Source organism: Macrobrachium nipponense, chromosome 27 (assembly GCF_015104395.2).
Source record: "Macrobrachium nipponense isolate FS-2020 chromosome 27, ASM1510439v2, whole genome shotgun sequence".
In the NCBI taxonomy this organism is placed as follows: Eukaryota; Metazoa; Arthropoda; class Malacostraca; order Decapoda; family Palaemonidae; genus Macrobrachium; species Macrobrachium nipponense.
The window spans coordinates 26,258,979-26,275,554 of NC_087216.1; positions in this window are offsets into that span (position 1 = coordinate 26,258,979).

Below are 16,576 nucleotides of genomic sequence, written 5' to 3' on the forward strand. Positions count from 1 at the left end.
CGAAGGTGTGGGGCTGCCGTGGGGTGTGGGAGAAGGGCCGTGGGGTTAGCAGGAAGACCAGAAATTTTTTTTTTTTTTTAAATATTGCTTCCAAGATAACCTTGGTTTTATAGACCGAACTCTCCCGAGCTGGTGGTGTCCCTAGACCGATGTGACGTAATGATGATGATGATAATGGCTGCTTCTCTAGCTCTAGCGATCGTTGCACGCTTTATATATATTTTTTTGCCGTTTTGCATGACACATCGATTCCCTTTTCCAGCTAAGGCAGTATGGCCCAATCGATTCTTGCCTTCCCCGCTCACACAAAAGGGTTTTGGTTACGAACACGCGAGGTATTTTTGCCTCGATGTGTATACACTGTAAGGTCTTGAGTCGGGACACTTTCGCTGATGGAGTGGTTTTAATAGTCTTAGGCTCGTGGCCCCACCCCCTCTCTCTCTCTATCTCATTCTTATTCTATATATATATATATATATATATATATATATATATATATATATATATATATATATATACATATAAAAGTGTCTTTAAACACTTATATAGGTCTGAGTTAGGACACTTTCCCTGCTTGCGTTGTTTTAATAGCTTTAGGCTCGTGACCCCTCTCCCCTCTCATATAATATATATCTATATATCTATATATATATATATATATATATATATATATATATATATATGAGATCTCCCAGAGCAAACGTCTCATTATTTACTATTTCTGCGCACATAACAAAAGAAGACGCTTATTATGAACGTGACGTCAAGCTATACATCTACTACCGTGACGTGACTGATGACGTAGAAGATGACGTGGGAGAAATAGCGGCAGTAATTACCGTAAGTATAAGCTTGAATGTAAGAGCCACTGCGGCTCTCGTGGAAATGGTCTAGTTGACACCAAATTTATGCAAATGGGATCCCCGCAAAAGAGAGAGAGGGGGGAGGACATGAAGAGAGAGTGAAAGAAAGATTCACGCGAAAGAGAGAGAAAAGTTAGGCATAAAAACAGAGAGAGCGAGAGAAAGAGCTGGACATAAAAACGGAGAAAGAGAGAGAGGGGAGAAACTCAGGCAGGAGAGAGAGAGAGACCAAGGCAAGAGAGAGAGAGAGAGAAGCTCAGGCAGGAGAGAGAGAGAGAGAGACCAAGGCAAGAGAGAGAGAGAAAAGCTCAGGCAGGAGAGAGAGATACCCAGGCAGGAGAGAGAGAAAGAGACATAAAAAGAGAGAGAGAAAAAGTTGAACATGAAAACAGAAAGAGAGAGAGAGAGAGAAGCTCAGACAGGCGAGAGTGAGAAAGAGGGAGACATAAAGCGAGAGACCCATGCGAGAGAGAGAAAGATAGAGAAGAAAAAAAATCAGGCAAGAGATAGAAAGAGAGAGAGAACCAGGCAAGAGAGAGAGAGAGAGAAACTCAGACAGGAGAAAGAGAAAGTGAGAGACATAAAGAGAAACACAGAGAGAGAGAGAGAGAGAGAGCCAGGCAAGAGAGAGAGAGAGAGAGAGAGAGAGAAAGAGATATTCCTGGGACCTGAAGGCTTGAAGGTGAAGGTCACAGATGACTAAGAACTCCACCTACCTCTGAATATTTAATACGAACAAAAATCATTTGTATACGTTATACGTGATTTGGAAAACATTAGTGTTCTTAATGAATCACATATGTTGCTTTTTTTAATTTGAGAGAGAGAGAGAGAGAGTATATATACATCGTATTATATATATATATATATATATATATATATATATATATATATATATATATATATATATATATATATATATATATATATATATGTGTGTGTGTGTGTGTGTGTGTGTGTGTGTGTGTGTGTATTATATATATATATATATATATATATATATATATATATATATATATATATATATATATATACATATATATATATATATATATATATATATGTATATATATATATATAAATATATATATATATATATATATATATATATATATATATATATATATATATATATATATATATACTCATATGCTTTCGTTTCCATCGTCTTGTGGTTCAGAAAATGTTAGAATAGAATAAACAAAAATTCATTCTAACTTTACATTTCTTCCAAGCGACTTTTTTTGGCAGTGGTCCAAACTGTAGGGTTCAACATTTTGCGATTATAATACATAGCTCTCGAAGCCGCTACCATCAGATTCCCTAAACTATATTATAAAAGCTTTTTTTTTATTTATTTTGTTTTTTTTATTTTTATTTAATTAATTTTTTTTGGCTCAGAAATATATTAATTTTTTCACATTTAAAAGTTATTTTAGCTAAGAAATATATTCATTTTTTCATATTAAATATTCATTTTATTTCAGAAAATTATTCATTTTTTCATATCAAATAAACATGTCTAGAAATATATTCATTTCTTTTATTTAAAAATCTTTTAATCATAGAAATATATCCAAATTTAGTATCAAAAGGATTTTTTCTTTAGGAATGCATCATTTGTAATCATTAAAAGTATATTTAGCTTAGAAATATGTCATATTTTATGTAATAAAGTCTTTTTTACTTAGAATATATTTAGTTTAGAAATATATCCCTATTTTGTATTAAAAAGTCTCTTCTACTTAGAAATACATAATGTTTTTATGGAAACATTCTATTTAGCTTAGAAATATACCAACTTCTATAATAAAAAGTCTTTGCTAGGAAATATATTCAAATTTTAATATTAAAAGTCTATTTAGCTTAGAAATATATCATTTATTCTTAATAAAAAGCCTATTTAGCTTAGAAATATATCATCTACAAAAAGTCTTTGCTAGGAAATATATTCATTTTTTAATATCAAGAAGTCTTTCTTGCTTAAAAAAAACATTCAGTGGATTATCCTTCTCTTTAGATGTCTCTGAAATATTCATCCGTGAAAGCAGAAATATATTTCTTCAGCTCATGGTCAGAGTAGAATGAATAATATCATGAAACACCAAAATATCTTTTCGTGGTTCCTTCACTGAAGGTCGTACTCCTAATTCACTCTCTTGTTTATTCACTCTCTTTCTTATTCACTCTCTTTTTTTTCACTGTCTCGTGTCACGAATGGAAGATATTCTTTTAGTAATTCCAATTTTTCATGTTATGTTGTCCATTTAACTCGTTTTTATTGTGATATAGAGCTGGAAAATGAGAGAGAGAGAGAGAGAGATAGAGAGAGGTAAACTGCAGAGAGAGAGAGAGAGAGAGAGAGAGAGAGAGAGAGAGAGAGAGGCTATCTGCAATCCAATTTTCAGTATTTCCCCTCCAACGAACGTATCTTCGTAATGTTATAGAACTTGAAATAACAGAGATACAGAGAGAGATATATAAGCTACAGACAAAGAGAGAGAGAGAGAGAGAGAGAGAGAGAGAGAGAGAGAGAAGCGCTATCACACACCCTCACTACCACCAGGCGCATACTGGTCCCGAATTGGCAACCGTCCCTGGGCCAAGAAATCTACGGGAAGGCCACGCCAGCCTTGGGTTCAGTCATGCGATCTCTCTATCTCTCTCTTGCTCGCAATGGCACGAGATGTCTCTTGTTTCTTTTGTTTTGTTTCTCGTTCGTTATAGTGAAGTTTCGTCTTTTTGCTAGGAATTGATTAATGAAGCATCACTTTAACTTGTGAATCTACTAATTGTGGAGTTTGAAAGCGTTTAGTGGTCGATTTTAAGACATAAAATAAATATTTTATTTCAAATCGTTTCTTGAAAGTGGTAGGCAATGTCGTATCTTCTGCGCATGTGCGGTCATAATCCATTACTTTTCATAAAGGATTAACTTATTATCCTGGAGAGCTATTTGAAAATATACTTGAATATTTATGTCACTAAATGTATTTATCTTATATTTTTTACTTATTAATATTTTCGTATACTAGATCAACTCATTATCGTAAAAAGATCTCTAAAAATATATTTACGTATTCATGTCCATAAACGTATTTATTTCTTATTTATCTAGTTGTTTATTTAGCTATTGTCGAAATATTTCAAATAAACCATTAACCCTTTCCGGTCTTGGGGCGGCTGGGAGCAGCCACTAATCCCTCTCATACTAGGTATTGAAATATTTCAAATTGACCATTAACCCATTGGCTTTCCCTAATGTCTACTTCTATGTTTATCGGTCTTCTTAAAGGGTTCACCCACCGACTAATTATATATGAGTAATTGGAACTTGTCATGTATAACTGAATATGTTTCATTGATAACGTGTGTACAGACACGTTATATTTGTAATGAGGATATCATCCTCATTATTCAAGCTCGCGACCTTCGCTTTCTCTCTCTCTCTCTCTCTAAGCGATACCTCTCTCTCTCTCTCTCTCTCTCTCTCTCTCTCTCTCCACTCTAACAGGTAGTCAAAATGAGAGAGTTGCATTATGAAAAAATACATTTATTAACAATGAAAAACAGTAAATCAATTAGGTCTCACAGACTAACTTAATTCAATTAAAACCCCAACAAATGTCTAAACAGTATTTAGTCACACCAAAAGTCTATTATCCATCGGGACTCCCTCGGTCCCCCTTCATGGTTCCACTAGAACCGTCTGTTTCAAAGACATAAGGAACACCTCGTAAGTACACACACAAGTTTAACAATCAGAGATTAAAGATTGAATATTCCCACAAAAATGTCAAATAGATAACAAGCCACTCTTTGGCTAAAACAGTTCAAAACTCACCCAAGCAGCCGGACTATTTCACACACTTATCAAAAAACCACTTCGGAGAGCATCACGGCATCTTGCCTTTCTCTCAAAGCCGCCTCTATGCAAATCTCCCATAGACTTGCGTATGATACATTATTAACAGAAGAGGGGCACACGCACATACGAACGCACACTTCGTTAGCGCCTCATAATTACTGGCTGCAACCAGTTTCAGAAAGGCACTTTGGGAAGAGTTCATGAACTGAGTATATTGACTTGTCTAACTATGCAGTTTTATCTCACGCCACCCACAGAAACCCTTCATCAGCTTTTCTCAGGTCGTTGCTTCTCCACATTCCAATAGGTCACAGCGAACATATTGGCAATATATCATTAATCAAAACCCTAGGCCTTATATATTTACAAATTACACTGAAATTATGTAATTAAGTCTGTATTATAAATTGTGTAGGTTAAACATATTTATATAATAGTTATTTTGTCAAAGGAAAGATGTGAGTACAACATCAGTGTATCTATTGGTAAATGTTTCATGTCCATCTTCAACACGTAGTAGAGAATTTCATAAGCAATACAGGCGGAGACATTTCTGACCATATCAGGAACACACACACACATATCAGCCTTTTCTAAGTTTTTGCCCATATAATCTGAAACATTGGAATAGCTTGACATTTGTTCTTCAGACATCGAATACCGTGATGAAAATTGCGAGTTTTATAACAACGAAGTTATTATGGACAAGGGAAGCAACATCTCATCCGATTCCTGTTTCTTGACGAAAATGAAGGTGCCATCCCGCGACGAGATGCACACTCCTCTTCATTTTTATTTATTTCATTTTTACCATCGAATTATTTCAATTTATTGCCGACTAGAGGGAATGATTTTCATTTTATTTTCGTAATTTATAAAAGATATAACCGAAAAATAGTATACAACTTGAAACGTCACACAAAGGTCTGGAAATAATACTGCTATATTTTATTATTGACTCGTCAAAATGAATAACTGAAAATTTTTCTATTCTGATGCATCATTCAATCCATTTCGCCCAGTCTCTCTCTCTCTCTCTCTCTCTCTCTCTCTCTCTCTCTCTCTCTATGCCTGGACCCTGGCCTAAAGATACCTACACACCCACAAATATTCACTCTCCCACTTACATACGTAAGAGAACACACAAAACACACACACATGTATATATATATATATATATATATATATATATATAATATATATATATATATATATATATATATATATATATATATATGTATATATATATATATATATTGTTAGGAAGCCCACTAAAATTTCAGTGGGCTTCCTACAACATAAATATTCAAGTACACGGATACAGTGTTTATCTTTGCTATATATATATGTATGTATATATATATATATATATATATATATATATTATATATATATATATATATATATATAAAGTAAGCAATGGTTAATAATCTGTGTTGAACATAACGAAGTGAAGAAACATAAAAATAAATAGTTCACGGAGAGTCTGGAGGACTGACTATAGTGCGTTTACTTTTCTAAGATCGCTTGGGTGTGGCTTGTACGGATATCATACGTTGCCAATTTTCATGTTATGGTAATCATATTAGGTTCATGGAGTCTATTGAAATAGTTTTCATCTCTTGAAATGTAGTTCTTTGTTTGCATCAGATATTTTGAATATATCTTATTTCGTATATTCTTCGTTAAAACCTCAGTTTTATGAATGAGAATGAAGATATGACACATTTTTTCCCCGGCGATACCAGATCTGAGTTTAGGGGACCTATGATTTTTAAGAGGATTTAAAAAGTCATGGTCAATATCATTAAAGGATACTCGCACTCGATAACCCACTGCGATAAGTATGGACAGCCCAGCCTAATTGGATTCGATTCAACCGTAAACGTTTCACCCCCATCTATGAGGCCAAGGAAATAGTCTATAATTTCCGGAAATACTTCATTTAATAAAACCATCATGAAGGTCCTGTAACTGATGTTTCGAACCAGAGAACATCTGAAGCAACAGAAGTGTCAGAAATGACCATTCGTAGACTTAAGAAGCAAGAGAGGGGGGAAATATAGTGGAATCTCCAGTGTTTTGAAAAAGAAAAGAGAAAGTGAGTCTTGTGACTGACTTGGATGATTTTGATAAAAATGTTATGCAAAGAAGGAATGAGTGGTTGTCTTTTCGAATGGGCATAATAGATCGATTGACTGTTGAATTTATGTTTCAAGTCCAAACACAGGAGCAAACAGGCCATTCAGCGCATCTATAATTATAGAATGAGAAAGAAGGAATAGTTAAATAGAATCGGGAATGAAAAAAAAAAAAAAGAAAAAAAAAAAAAAGTTAACAGGGAAGAAGCAAAGGCTTTCCCTCAACTCCCAAGGTCTAAAGCGAATCCTCAGAAGAAGGATTATATCTGCGGGAAGCATTTAATGAGACTTACATGCCCGTAGATATGACAACTCTACCTTGCCCCACCTTAGCGATCTTAGAAAAGTAAACGCACTATAGTTCCACGTTGGCCGAGAGCATTTCGCGCTCGGCTACCAATCCGGTGGTCCGAAGTTCGATTCCTCGCTCTGCCAACGCGGAACCAGAGGAATTTATTTCTGGTGATAGAAATTAATTTCTCGATACAATGTGGTTCGGATCCCACAATAAGCTGAAGGTCCCGTTGCTAGGTAACCAGTTGGTTCCTAGTCACGTAAAAATTTTTAATCCTTCGGGCCAGCGCTAGGAGAACTGCTAATCAGCTCAGTGGTCTGGTAAAACTAAGATATACTTAACTTTTTATTTGGAGGACTGACTAAGAGGAAATGACAGCGGCCGTCCAGGGAATAGTGACTCAGATTAGGAATGGGTCAAAATCAACCTTTATAATCCATAATGGAATTTGGGTGCGCCGACTTTCTGGACTTTTAGTTTACAAGTGAAGAGGTGCTTTCACGCTTGCCGTCTTACTACAAAATCCCCAGCCAGAACTTCATATTTTTTGCAGCTAATAATCCTAGGCAATTTACGCACAAGAACACACTCTCATGCTTAAATTACACACACACCACACACACACACACACACATATATATATATATATATATATATATATATATACTATATATATATATATATATACATACATGTGTGTGTGTGTGCGCGCGTGCCACGGAGTGTAAGAGAGAAGTTTAGGTACAGGAGAACTTCTAACGTGATTGATATAATTTGTAACTCATATTCATTTCTATGAGATGCAAAAGGCAAAATGAAAAGAGCGACTTACAGTTTGATAAATGTAACCCTATGAATCCAAGTACTGTATAGTATTATACTTGATTAATTTGTTTTTTGTTTTATTCCCTGTCGGCGCTGAGCGCTCGTGTTCCGCCTCTTCAGTATGAAGCTGCCTCCGATTTGTGTCTTTGTTCACGAATTGCTTGACGCTGACTTATCTGTGATGCCATTCTGGTAATTGACAAGACTTTCGCTTCTGAATTTCAGCGCGAATTCTCCTCCTCCTCATGAGTTCCTCGTTGGACGATTCTGTAGTCCTGACTTCGATTCCCCATTGGAATCAGAGGAATTTATGTCTGGTGACTAGAAATTCATTTCTCGATATCATACGGTTCAGATCCCACAACAAGCTGTAGGTCCCGTTGTTATATAACCATTTTGGTTGCTAGCAACGTAAAAATATAAAGAAAATAAAAAAAAAAATCTAATCCTTCGGGCCAGCCCTAGGAGAGCTGTGAATCAGCTCGGTGGTCTGGTTAAACTGAGATACACTTAACTTCTTCCTCTTCAGGTTTAGAGGGTAGTGGTTTCAGTGCACCTCAAGTAGTGTGCTGTAGGCGTTACTAAAATGGCGTTGGCAGCATCCCTTCGGCCCCTGGCTACACCTCCACTTTTTAGCCTTTTATTTTACCTCCAGTTTTACTATACTTCCTTTCATATTCTCTTTCTTCCATCTAACTTTCCACCCTCTCCCAACAATTGACTCATAGCGCAACTGCTTTGAAGTTTTCCTCCTGGTATACCAGTCAAACTTTCTGTTGTCAATTTCCGTTTCAGCGCTAGATGACCTTATGGGTCCCAGTGTTTGGCCTTTGGCCTAAATTCCACATTCAATTCAATTCAATCCATTCTGTCTTCAGTCTTTCTATCAAGCTTCTCTAGATTTTACTTCTTAGTGAATATGTGGATTTATCCCACAATTCCACCTTTAGATCCTCGTACTTATTTTTATTATTATATACTAAACAAAACGAAAACTCCTTTCAGTTTTCTTTTGGAGATGGAAAAAGAAACCCACAAAATTACTGAATATAACTTGTTTACTTGTAAGTATTAAGATGCTATGTAAATACTTACAAGTAAACAAGTTATACTCAATAATTTTGAGGGTTTCTTTTTCCCATTATTATTTTTTTTTTTTTTTTTTTTTTTTTTGCTCTATCACAGTCCTCCAATTCGACTGAGTGGTATTTATAGTGTGGGGTTCCGGGTTGCATCCTGCCTCCTCAGGAGTCCATCACTTTTCTTACTATGTGCGGCGTTTCTAGGATCACACTCTTCTGCATGAGTCCTGGAGCTACTTCAGCCTCTAGTTTTTCTAGATTCCTTTTCAGGGATCTTGGGATCGTGCCTAGTGCTCCTATGATTATGGGTACAATTTCCACTGGCATATCCCATATTCTTCTTAATTCTATTTTCAGATCTTGATACTTATCCATTTTTTATCTCTCTTTCTCTTCAACTCTGGCGTCCCATGGTATTGCGACATCAATGAGTGATACTTTCTTCTTGACTTTGTCAATCAACGTCACGTCTGGTCTATTTGCACGTATCACCCTATCCGTTCTGATACCATAGTCCCAGAGGATCTTTGCCTGATCGTTTTCTATCACTCCCCAAGGTTGGTGCTCGTACCACTTATTACTGCAAGGTAGCTGATGTTTCTTGCACAGGCTCCAGTGGAGGGCTTTTGCCACTGAATCATGCCTCTTTTTGTACTGGTTCTGTGCAAGTGCCGGGCATTCGCTTGCTATGCGGTTTATGGTTTCATTTTTCGTATTGCACTTCCTACGTATGGGAGAGATGTTATTTCCGTCTATCGTTCTTTGAATATATCTGGTTCTTAGGGCCTGATCTTGTGCCGCTGTTATCATTCCTTCAGTTTCCTTCTTTAGCTCTCCCCTCTGTAGCCATTGCCATGTGTCATCGCTGGCTAGTTCTTTAGTCTGTCTCATGTATTGTCCGTGCATTGGTTTGTTGTGCCAGTCCTCTGTTCTGTCTGTCATTCTCCTGTCTCTTTATATTTCTGGGTCTTCGTCTACTTTTATTAGTCCTTCTTCCCATGCACTCTTTAGCCACTCGTCTTCACTGGTTTTCAGATATTGCCCCAGTGCTCTGTTTTCGATGTTGACGCAGTCCTCTATACTTAGTAGTCCTCTCCCTCCTTCCTTTCGTGTTATGTATAGTCTGTCCGTATTTGCTCTTGGGTGTAGTGCTTTGTGTATTGTCATATGTTTCCTGGTTTTCTGATCTATGCTGCGGAGTTCTGCCTTCGTCCATTCCACTATTCCTGCGCTGTATCTGATTAATGGCACTGCCCATGTGTTTATGGCTTTTATCATATTTCCGCCGTTGAGTTTTGACTTGGGTATCGCCTTGAGTCTCTGCATATATTCTTTCCTGATCGTGTCCTTCATCTATTGGTGTTTTATATCTCCTCCTTCCATTATTCCCAGGTATTTGTATCCTGTCTCATCTATGTGTTTGATGTTGCTCCCATCTGGTAGCTTTATCCCTTCAGTTCTCGTTACTTTGCCTTTTTGTATGTTGACTAAGGCGCATTTTTCTATTCCAAACTCCATCCTGATGTCCCCAGATACAATCCTTACAGTCTGGATTAGGGTATCTATTTCCTGATGCTCTTACCATACAGCTTGATGTCGTCCATGAACATCAGATGGTTGATTCTGTTGCCTCTTTTCTTGAGTTGGTACCCGGCATCCATCTTCTGTAGTACTTTTGTCATGGGAATCATGGCTACTACGAAGAGTAGTGGGGATAGTGAGTCGCCCTGGAAGATCCCTCTCCTGATATTAAACTCTGCTAGTCTTATTCCAGAGCTTGTAAGTATTGTATTCCAGTTGCGCATTGTATTTTTGAGGAAGCTGATGGTGTTTTCCTCTGCCCCATATATTTTCAGGCATTCTATTAGCCATGTGTGTGGTATCATGTCGAAGGCTTTCTTATAGTCTATCCATGCCATGCTTAGGTTGGTTTTCCTTCTCCTACTGTTCTTCATTACCATTTTGTCTATCAGGAGCTGGTCTTTTGTGCCCCTACACTGCCTTCTGCAGCCTTTCTGTTGGTGGGGGATGGTGTTTGTCTCCTCTAGGTAATTGTATAGCCTTTCACTGATGATACCTGTTAGTAACTTCCACATTATTGGTAGGCAGGTGATAGGCCTGTAGTTACTGTTATTATTATTATTATTATTATTTTATTATTATTATTATTATTATTATTATTATTATTATTATTATTATTCAGAAGATAACCTTCATTCATATCACCGGCCAATAAGTGAAGCAATCACAAAAGGGCTAGTGAAACCCAGTCACAAGAGACATCATGTGAAGGTCAAAGAATACAAAGGAAGGCGTTGGGCGTAGGACTCTAATCCGCAACCTGATATATTATGATGAAAAGGAAAATTTTCTGCGATACGAGATTTTCCCTCCTGTGACACCATTCAGACGTTGCTGAGTGTCAGTTTGTCAGTTAAATGTCAGTTTGTCAGTTAAATGTCAGTTTGTCAGTTAAATTGTATCCCTTGACCTCCACATCTGTCTCTTGTGGCTGGGCTTCACTGCCCCTATTGTGATTGCATCCCTTTTTGGCCGGTGATATGAATAGGGTTTATCTTCAGAATAACAACAATAATAATAATATATTTTTCTGTTTTACTTCTCCTTCATCCTGTGTTTATTTATTGTCTATTTGATTTACAATATTTAATGTGCAATATTCAAATTACGTTAATGATTACACTCTATGCATTCTGCCACTGAAAAGGATAAGCACAATTTTACAAATAATCGGATGGATTGGTAAAGATTTCTGTTCCTTATTTGTCATGAACGAATTATATATATTTCGTTTTTTTTATGCATGTGAGACATCTTTCATTGCATTAAGAGTTATGCTACGAAGTACAGAATCATAAAAGTATATATCAATATATTATCATTTCTAGAGTAGTTCTAATTAGCACTACTTAACTACCAACGAATCAGGCTCTCTATTTTCAAAATATTTCGATTTATATTTTGTTTTATTTAACTACAATACTGCATCTTCCGGTGAAGAGATAACGCACCGAGCGTAAGCAGTTTTAATTTAGATACATTGCAATTAGGTATTCTATTGTTTTCTCACACATCACTATAGAAACACATCATTAACGTGAAGGCAAATGATTTGTTGTAAACTTGTGTAAGTAATTTATTGAATAAAAACTTAAATAGGAAAAAGTATATATTCTTTGGATGTTTGAATTTCAGATTAAAACTCATTCATGCTTTAACTCCACCGAGGATCACTGCTCAAGGTGCGCACACAATCATCATGACATTCATGCAGTACGTAGAGCAAGCAATTGCTTTCGTGTGGTTTTTGTCTCCCGGAAGTGACGTCAGAGAGACGATCAAGGTCAAAGTGAACAGATGTTTTGTGATTTGAAAAATGGAGACTGTCCATACTTCTCAGGACAGGTAACTTGTGGAACTAAATGCAATAGTTTGTATTCTATCATTATGTAGAATTACTTACCAAAACTCAGACAGCTGCAGAGCTTTCATTCTTCGCTCACACACAGGCCACGCCCACTTTACATGTACGTAGTTTCCAGTTACCGCCATAAAGCAGTTTTAACGAGTGTTTGGAGTACCGAAATCTATCGAGACTTAAGACTTTAACTTGCACGAAACTGTTAAATCTACTTAAAATTTTGAGACATTTTCATCCAGTTAGTCTTCTGCCTTGTTAGATAATTAGTAAGATTGCGTTTACTAATATGTCAAGAAAAGTTAGGAGGTAGAAAAGAATTGATCAATAATTATAATTAATGAACAGAGATATGCATATTTATATTAATTTATTTCTGATTTTGCATTTTGATTTGCATTACAGTATTACTGAGACAGTATTCTATCAAACATAATCTCACCCATGATTATTCCAAGTGTTACTTATGTTCTACAAATCAAGTTTTGTTACCTACATTGTAATTACAAGGTTTTTATCCTTTAATTATAAATTATAATATAACTTATGGAATAAACAGCTAAGGAATATTTCATTAAACAAAGAGCAGCAAGATGATTATTGTACACAATGTATTGAAGCCTTGTGGAGCTTTTGTTGGCGACAGAACATTTTTTTGTTAAAAAAAATTTTTTTAATTCTTTGGTCCCCTTCTTCCTGACCTACTTGTCCTGCTACTCAGAGAATCAACAACGTTCATTTCTGTTCAGGTTGCGTTATTCGGATAATCACCAACCTTATTTTCTGTTTAATTGCCTTTATTCCCAGGTCTAAGGTTAGGTTTGGACTTTGGAGTTCCCTTGTGCACATTCAGAGCGACAGGTTTTCACTGACAGGTCAGGAATCACTGGCAGGTCTCATACAGACCTGGATATTCTCCACCATAGTAAGGCCTGCAGACCAGACCCTCGGCACAAGGTCCAGACAAATCGTAGTCTCCTCCGCACCTATCTCCTGGACCCTGTGAGGATGTAAAAAAGTGAATTAGAATAGAATAAAGCAAAATGCTCAGAAATCTGCATTATTTAGGAAGACAAAATTGCTTCATATGACATTATATATGTGCATTTAGTACATTTTTTTCTGAAGGTCACATCTCCAGGGAAAATTAATTCCATTGTTCCCTGAAAACCTCACCTTCGGGAAGCACTCCAGCAATTTCATATATATTTAATCCATTTTATTCGACTCCACTGAAGTGTCAACTAACTCAGACCTTGACCAAGCATGCAGTGACTTCAGAAAACACTTCATCAATCTTCCACATACATAATCAACCTTATTCGACTCCAAAGAAGTCTCAGCACTAACTCAGACCTTGACCAAGCTTGTAGTGACTTCAGGACAACTCTACAGCAATCTATAATCGACCTTATTCGACTGCAGAGAAGTGTCAGCCCTGACTCAGACCTAGACCAGACATGCAAACTTCCACTTTCTGCAATCAACCTTAATCGACTTCAGCAAAGTGTCAACACCAGCTCTGACTTACGTTCAAGCATCTGTTGTTCGGGCAGCAGTAACAGATGTCGTAGGTGGCGCCGTAGGGACACTCCTCCAAAGTCTTTTCGGGCGGGCAGCCGCGCTCGTCTTGCTCGAACTCCCAGCAGGGACATAAGAGTCCCCAGGAGCTGAAAGAAATTCGTTTGAACTTAGGACTCTTTTGGGATACAGGAAAGAACGTTGTTGCTCATAGGCTTAATCTAATGTTTTTCACTTAGAACTTTTCTGGGATACAGGAAAAGATGTTGTTGTTCATGGGCTTAATCTAATGTTTTTCACTTAGGCCTCTTAAAGAATTGGGGGAAATATTTCACAGGCCTCATAGCTGTTTTACAGAATGCCGCGTCGTGTTCGACGAACATATAGGTCTAATTATGAAACAAAATTCTCGTTTTTGAGTAATTTTCACATTGGTAAGGATACGTTTTGCTTGATATGCTCGTGTCGACCTACACAGTATTGAGACAGATACAGCAAGTAGGCAGGCATAGGCTTAGACAAACAGGGATGGTACCAAGTGTTTTATCTTGAGAGGGCGTGAAAATTTTATGTGAACCAGTCGATTAATTCAGCAGGGAAATGAGTGACCTGACGATTTTTGAGAACGGGATCAGTTTTTTTCAGCTTCAAAAGAAAAAATCTGAGGTACAAACCAGTAAAATGGAAGTTTTTTTGGCCAGAAAAAAATTTTTGAGCCCAAAATAAAAACAGTAGTGGACATCTCATACACTTACCTTTGAATAAAACCGAAACACAGAGCAACTAACACGATTAGACGAGGCTTCATTATTATTATTATTAACAGACTAAAGACACGTTTCTCTTTATATAATATGCGTATATGTCAGCCAGTCAGTCAGTCAGGTACGACGCGACCGGCGTCAGGGAGCGGAGGAAACTAGCTGGAACTGAGCCAGCCATCGGCCCTTATATGCATTCGGAGACGCCAACTTCAAGTGGCCGTAACAAAAAATGAGTATAGCCTATGGATTTTAAGATGGGGCTTCCAAGGCTGCGCCTCGAAGTGATATAGCTCGAAGGTCTTCTTAAAATGGGGGATGAACGAGACCAAGAAACGAAGCCTCACTTCGTGGTCTTTGGTCTGGACGAAGCTTTCGTAGACGCTGACGAAAAACGTGTCGTAGAGATCTGTTTTTTTTTTTTTTTTTTTTTTTTTTTTTTTGAGGGACAATGGACCTTAGATATTGCCTTTTTATGTTAAAAAATGGGCCATAAACATCATTATGGAAAAATGACAGATATCTGTTTTTTTTTTTTTTTTTTTTTTTTTTTTTTTTTTTTTTTTTGTTTTTTTTTTTTTTTTTTTTTTTTTTTTTTTTTTTTTTTTTTTTTTTTTTTTTTTTTTTTTTTTTTTTGACAATGGACCTTAGATATTGCCTGTTTTCTGATTTGAAAAATGGAGCATAAACATCGTATAGTTCTTCTTTTTTTTTCTTTTTTTTTTTTTTCTGAGAGAGAGAGAGAAAATGAACCTTAGATATTGCTTGTTTTATGCTTAAAAAACAATTGGACCATAAACATAGTTTTGATTTTGGTTTATGGAAAATGGACCATAGATCTTATATGGTTTTTGTTTTGACGTCTTTTGAAAAAGGTGTATCGTAGACATTAGGTCTATGTTTGTGTGTTGAAAAAATGTCTATAGACATTAGGCCTGTTTTTCGATTGACGTCTGCGTGAAAATTAGACTTTAGGTGTTTATCACTCTCTTTTAAGTCTAAATCTTCAAGATGAGACTTAAGATTTGAGCGAAGAAAGAGACTTGGAAGCAGATCTCAAGAGAGCGAGGGAATTTATTACTCTCCAGAGCGCTTATTATCAGAGCTACGCGACTCAATCATCTGTGTACGAAAATGACGTTCGCGTGACGCCCCCGGAATCTGTCTGTAGGTGGCATTGAGCGTGAAATATACCTACGAATAAATGGTCCATCTGTTTGAAGGACATCTATGCGTCTTTTCTACATAGTTCCTCCCTGTATAGGGGTAAATAGTTAGCGCGCTCATGTGGGTGTTCCTAAAGGGTGTTTGCCGTTTCCCTTCATTTTCTTTTTTAGACTTTTCACGGCTTTTTTTCAGCCTTTCTTCAGTCTTGCTTCCAACGCCTTTGATCATTATCTGCTTTTTTACTTCATTCTTTTATTTTCTGGATCATCTTCTCTTGCTGTTCAGCCCCTCTAACTCCCTCTCGTCACTGTCTAAAGCGCTTGAATATACGTTGCATTCCATTAGCCAGTTGGAGGAGCCAATACGTAAAAAGAATTTACCTTAAAAAAAAAAAAAAAAGCCTCTCTCTCTCTCTCTCTCTCTCTCTCTCTCTCTCTCCTGCTGCTGCTGCTGCTGCTGCACTGCACTACGTTTCACTAAACAGCTTAAAAACCAGCTTAGAAATGTATATTCATGCAACCTTTATAATACAGGGTGTCCATAAAGTCCCAGCACCATTGTGAGCAATAGATACTTGTAATGGTACTGGGACTTTATGGACACCCTGTGTATAT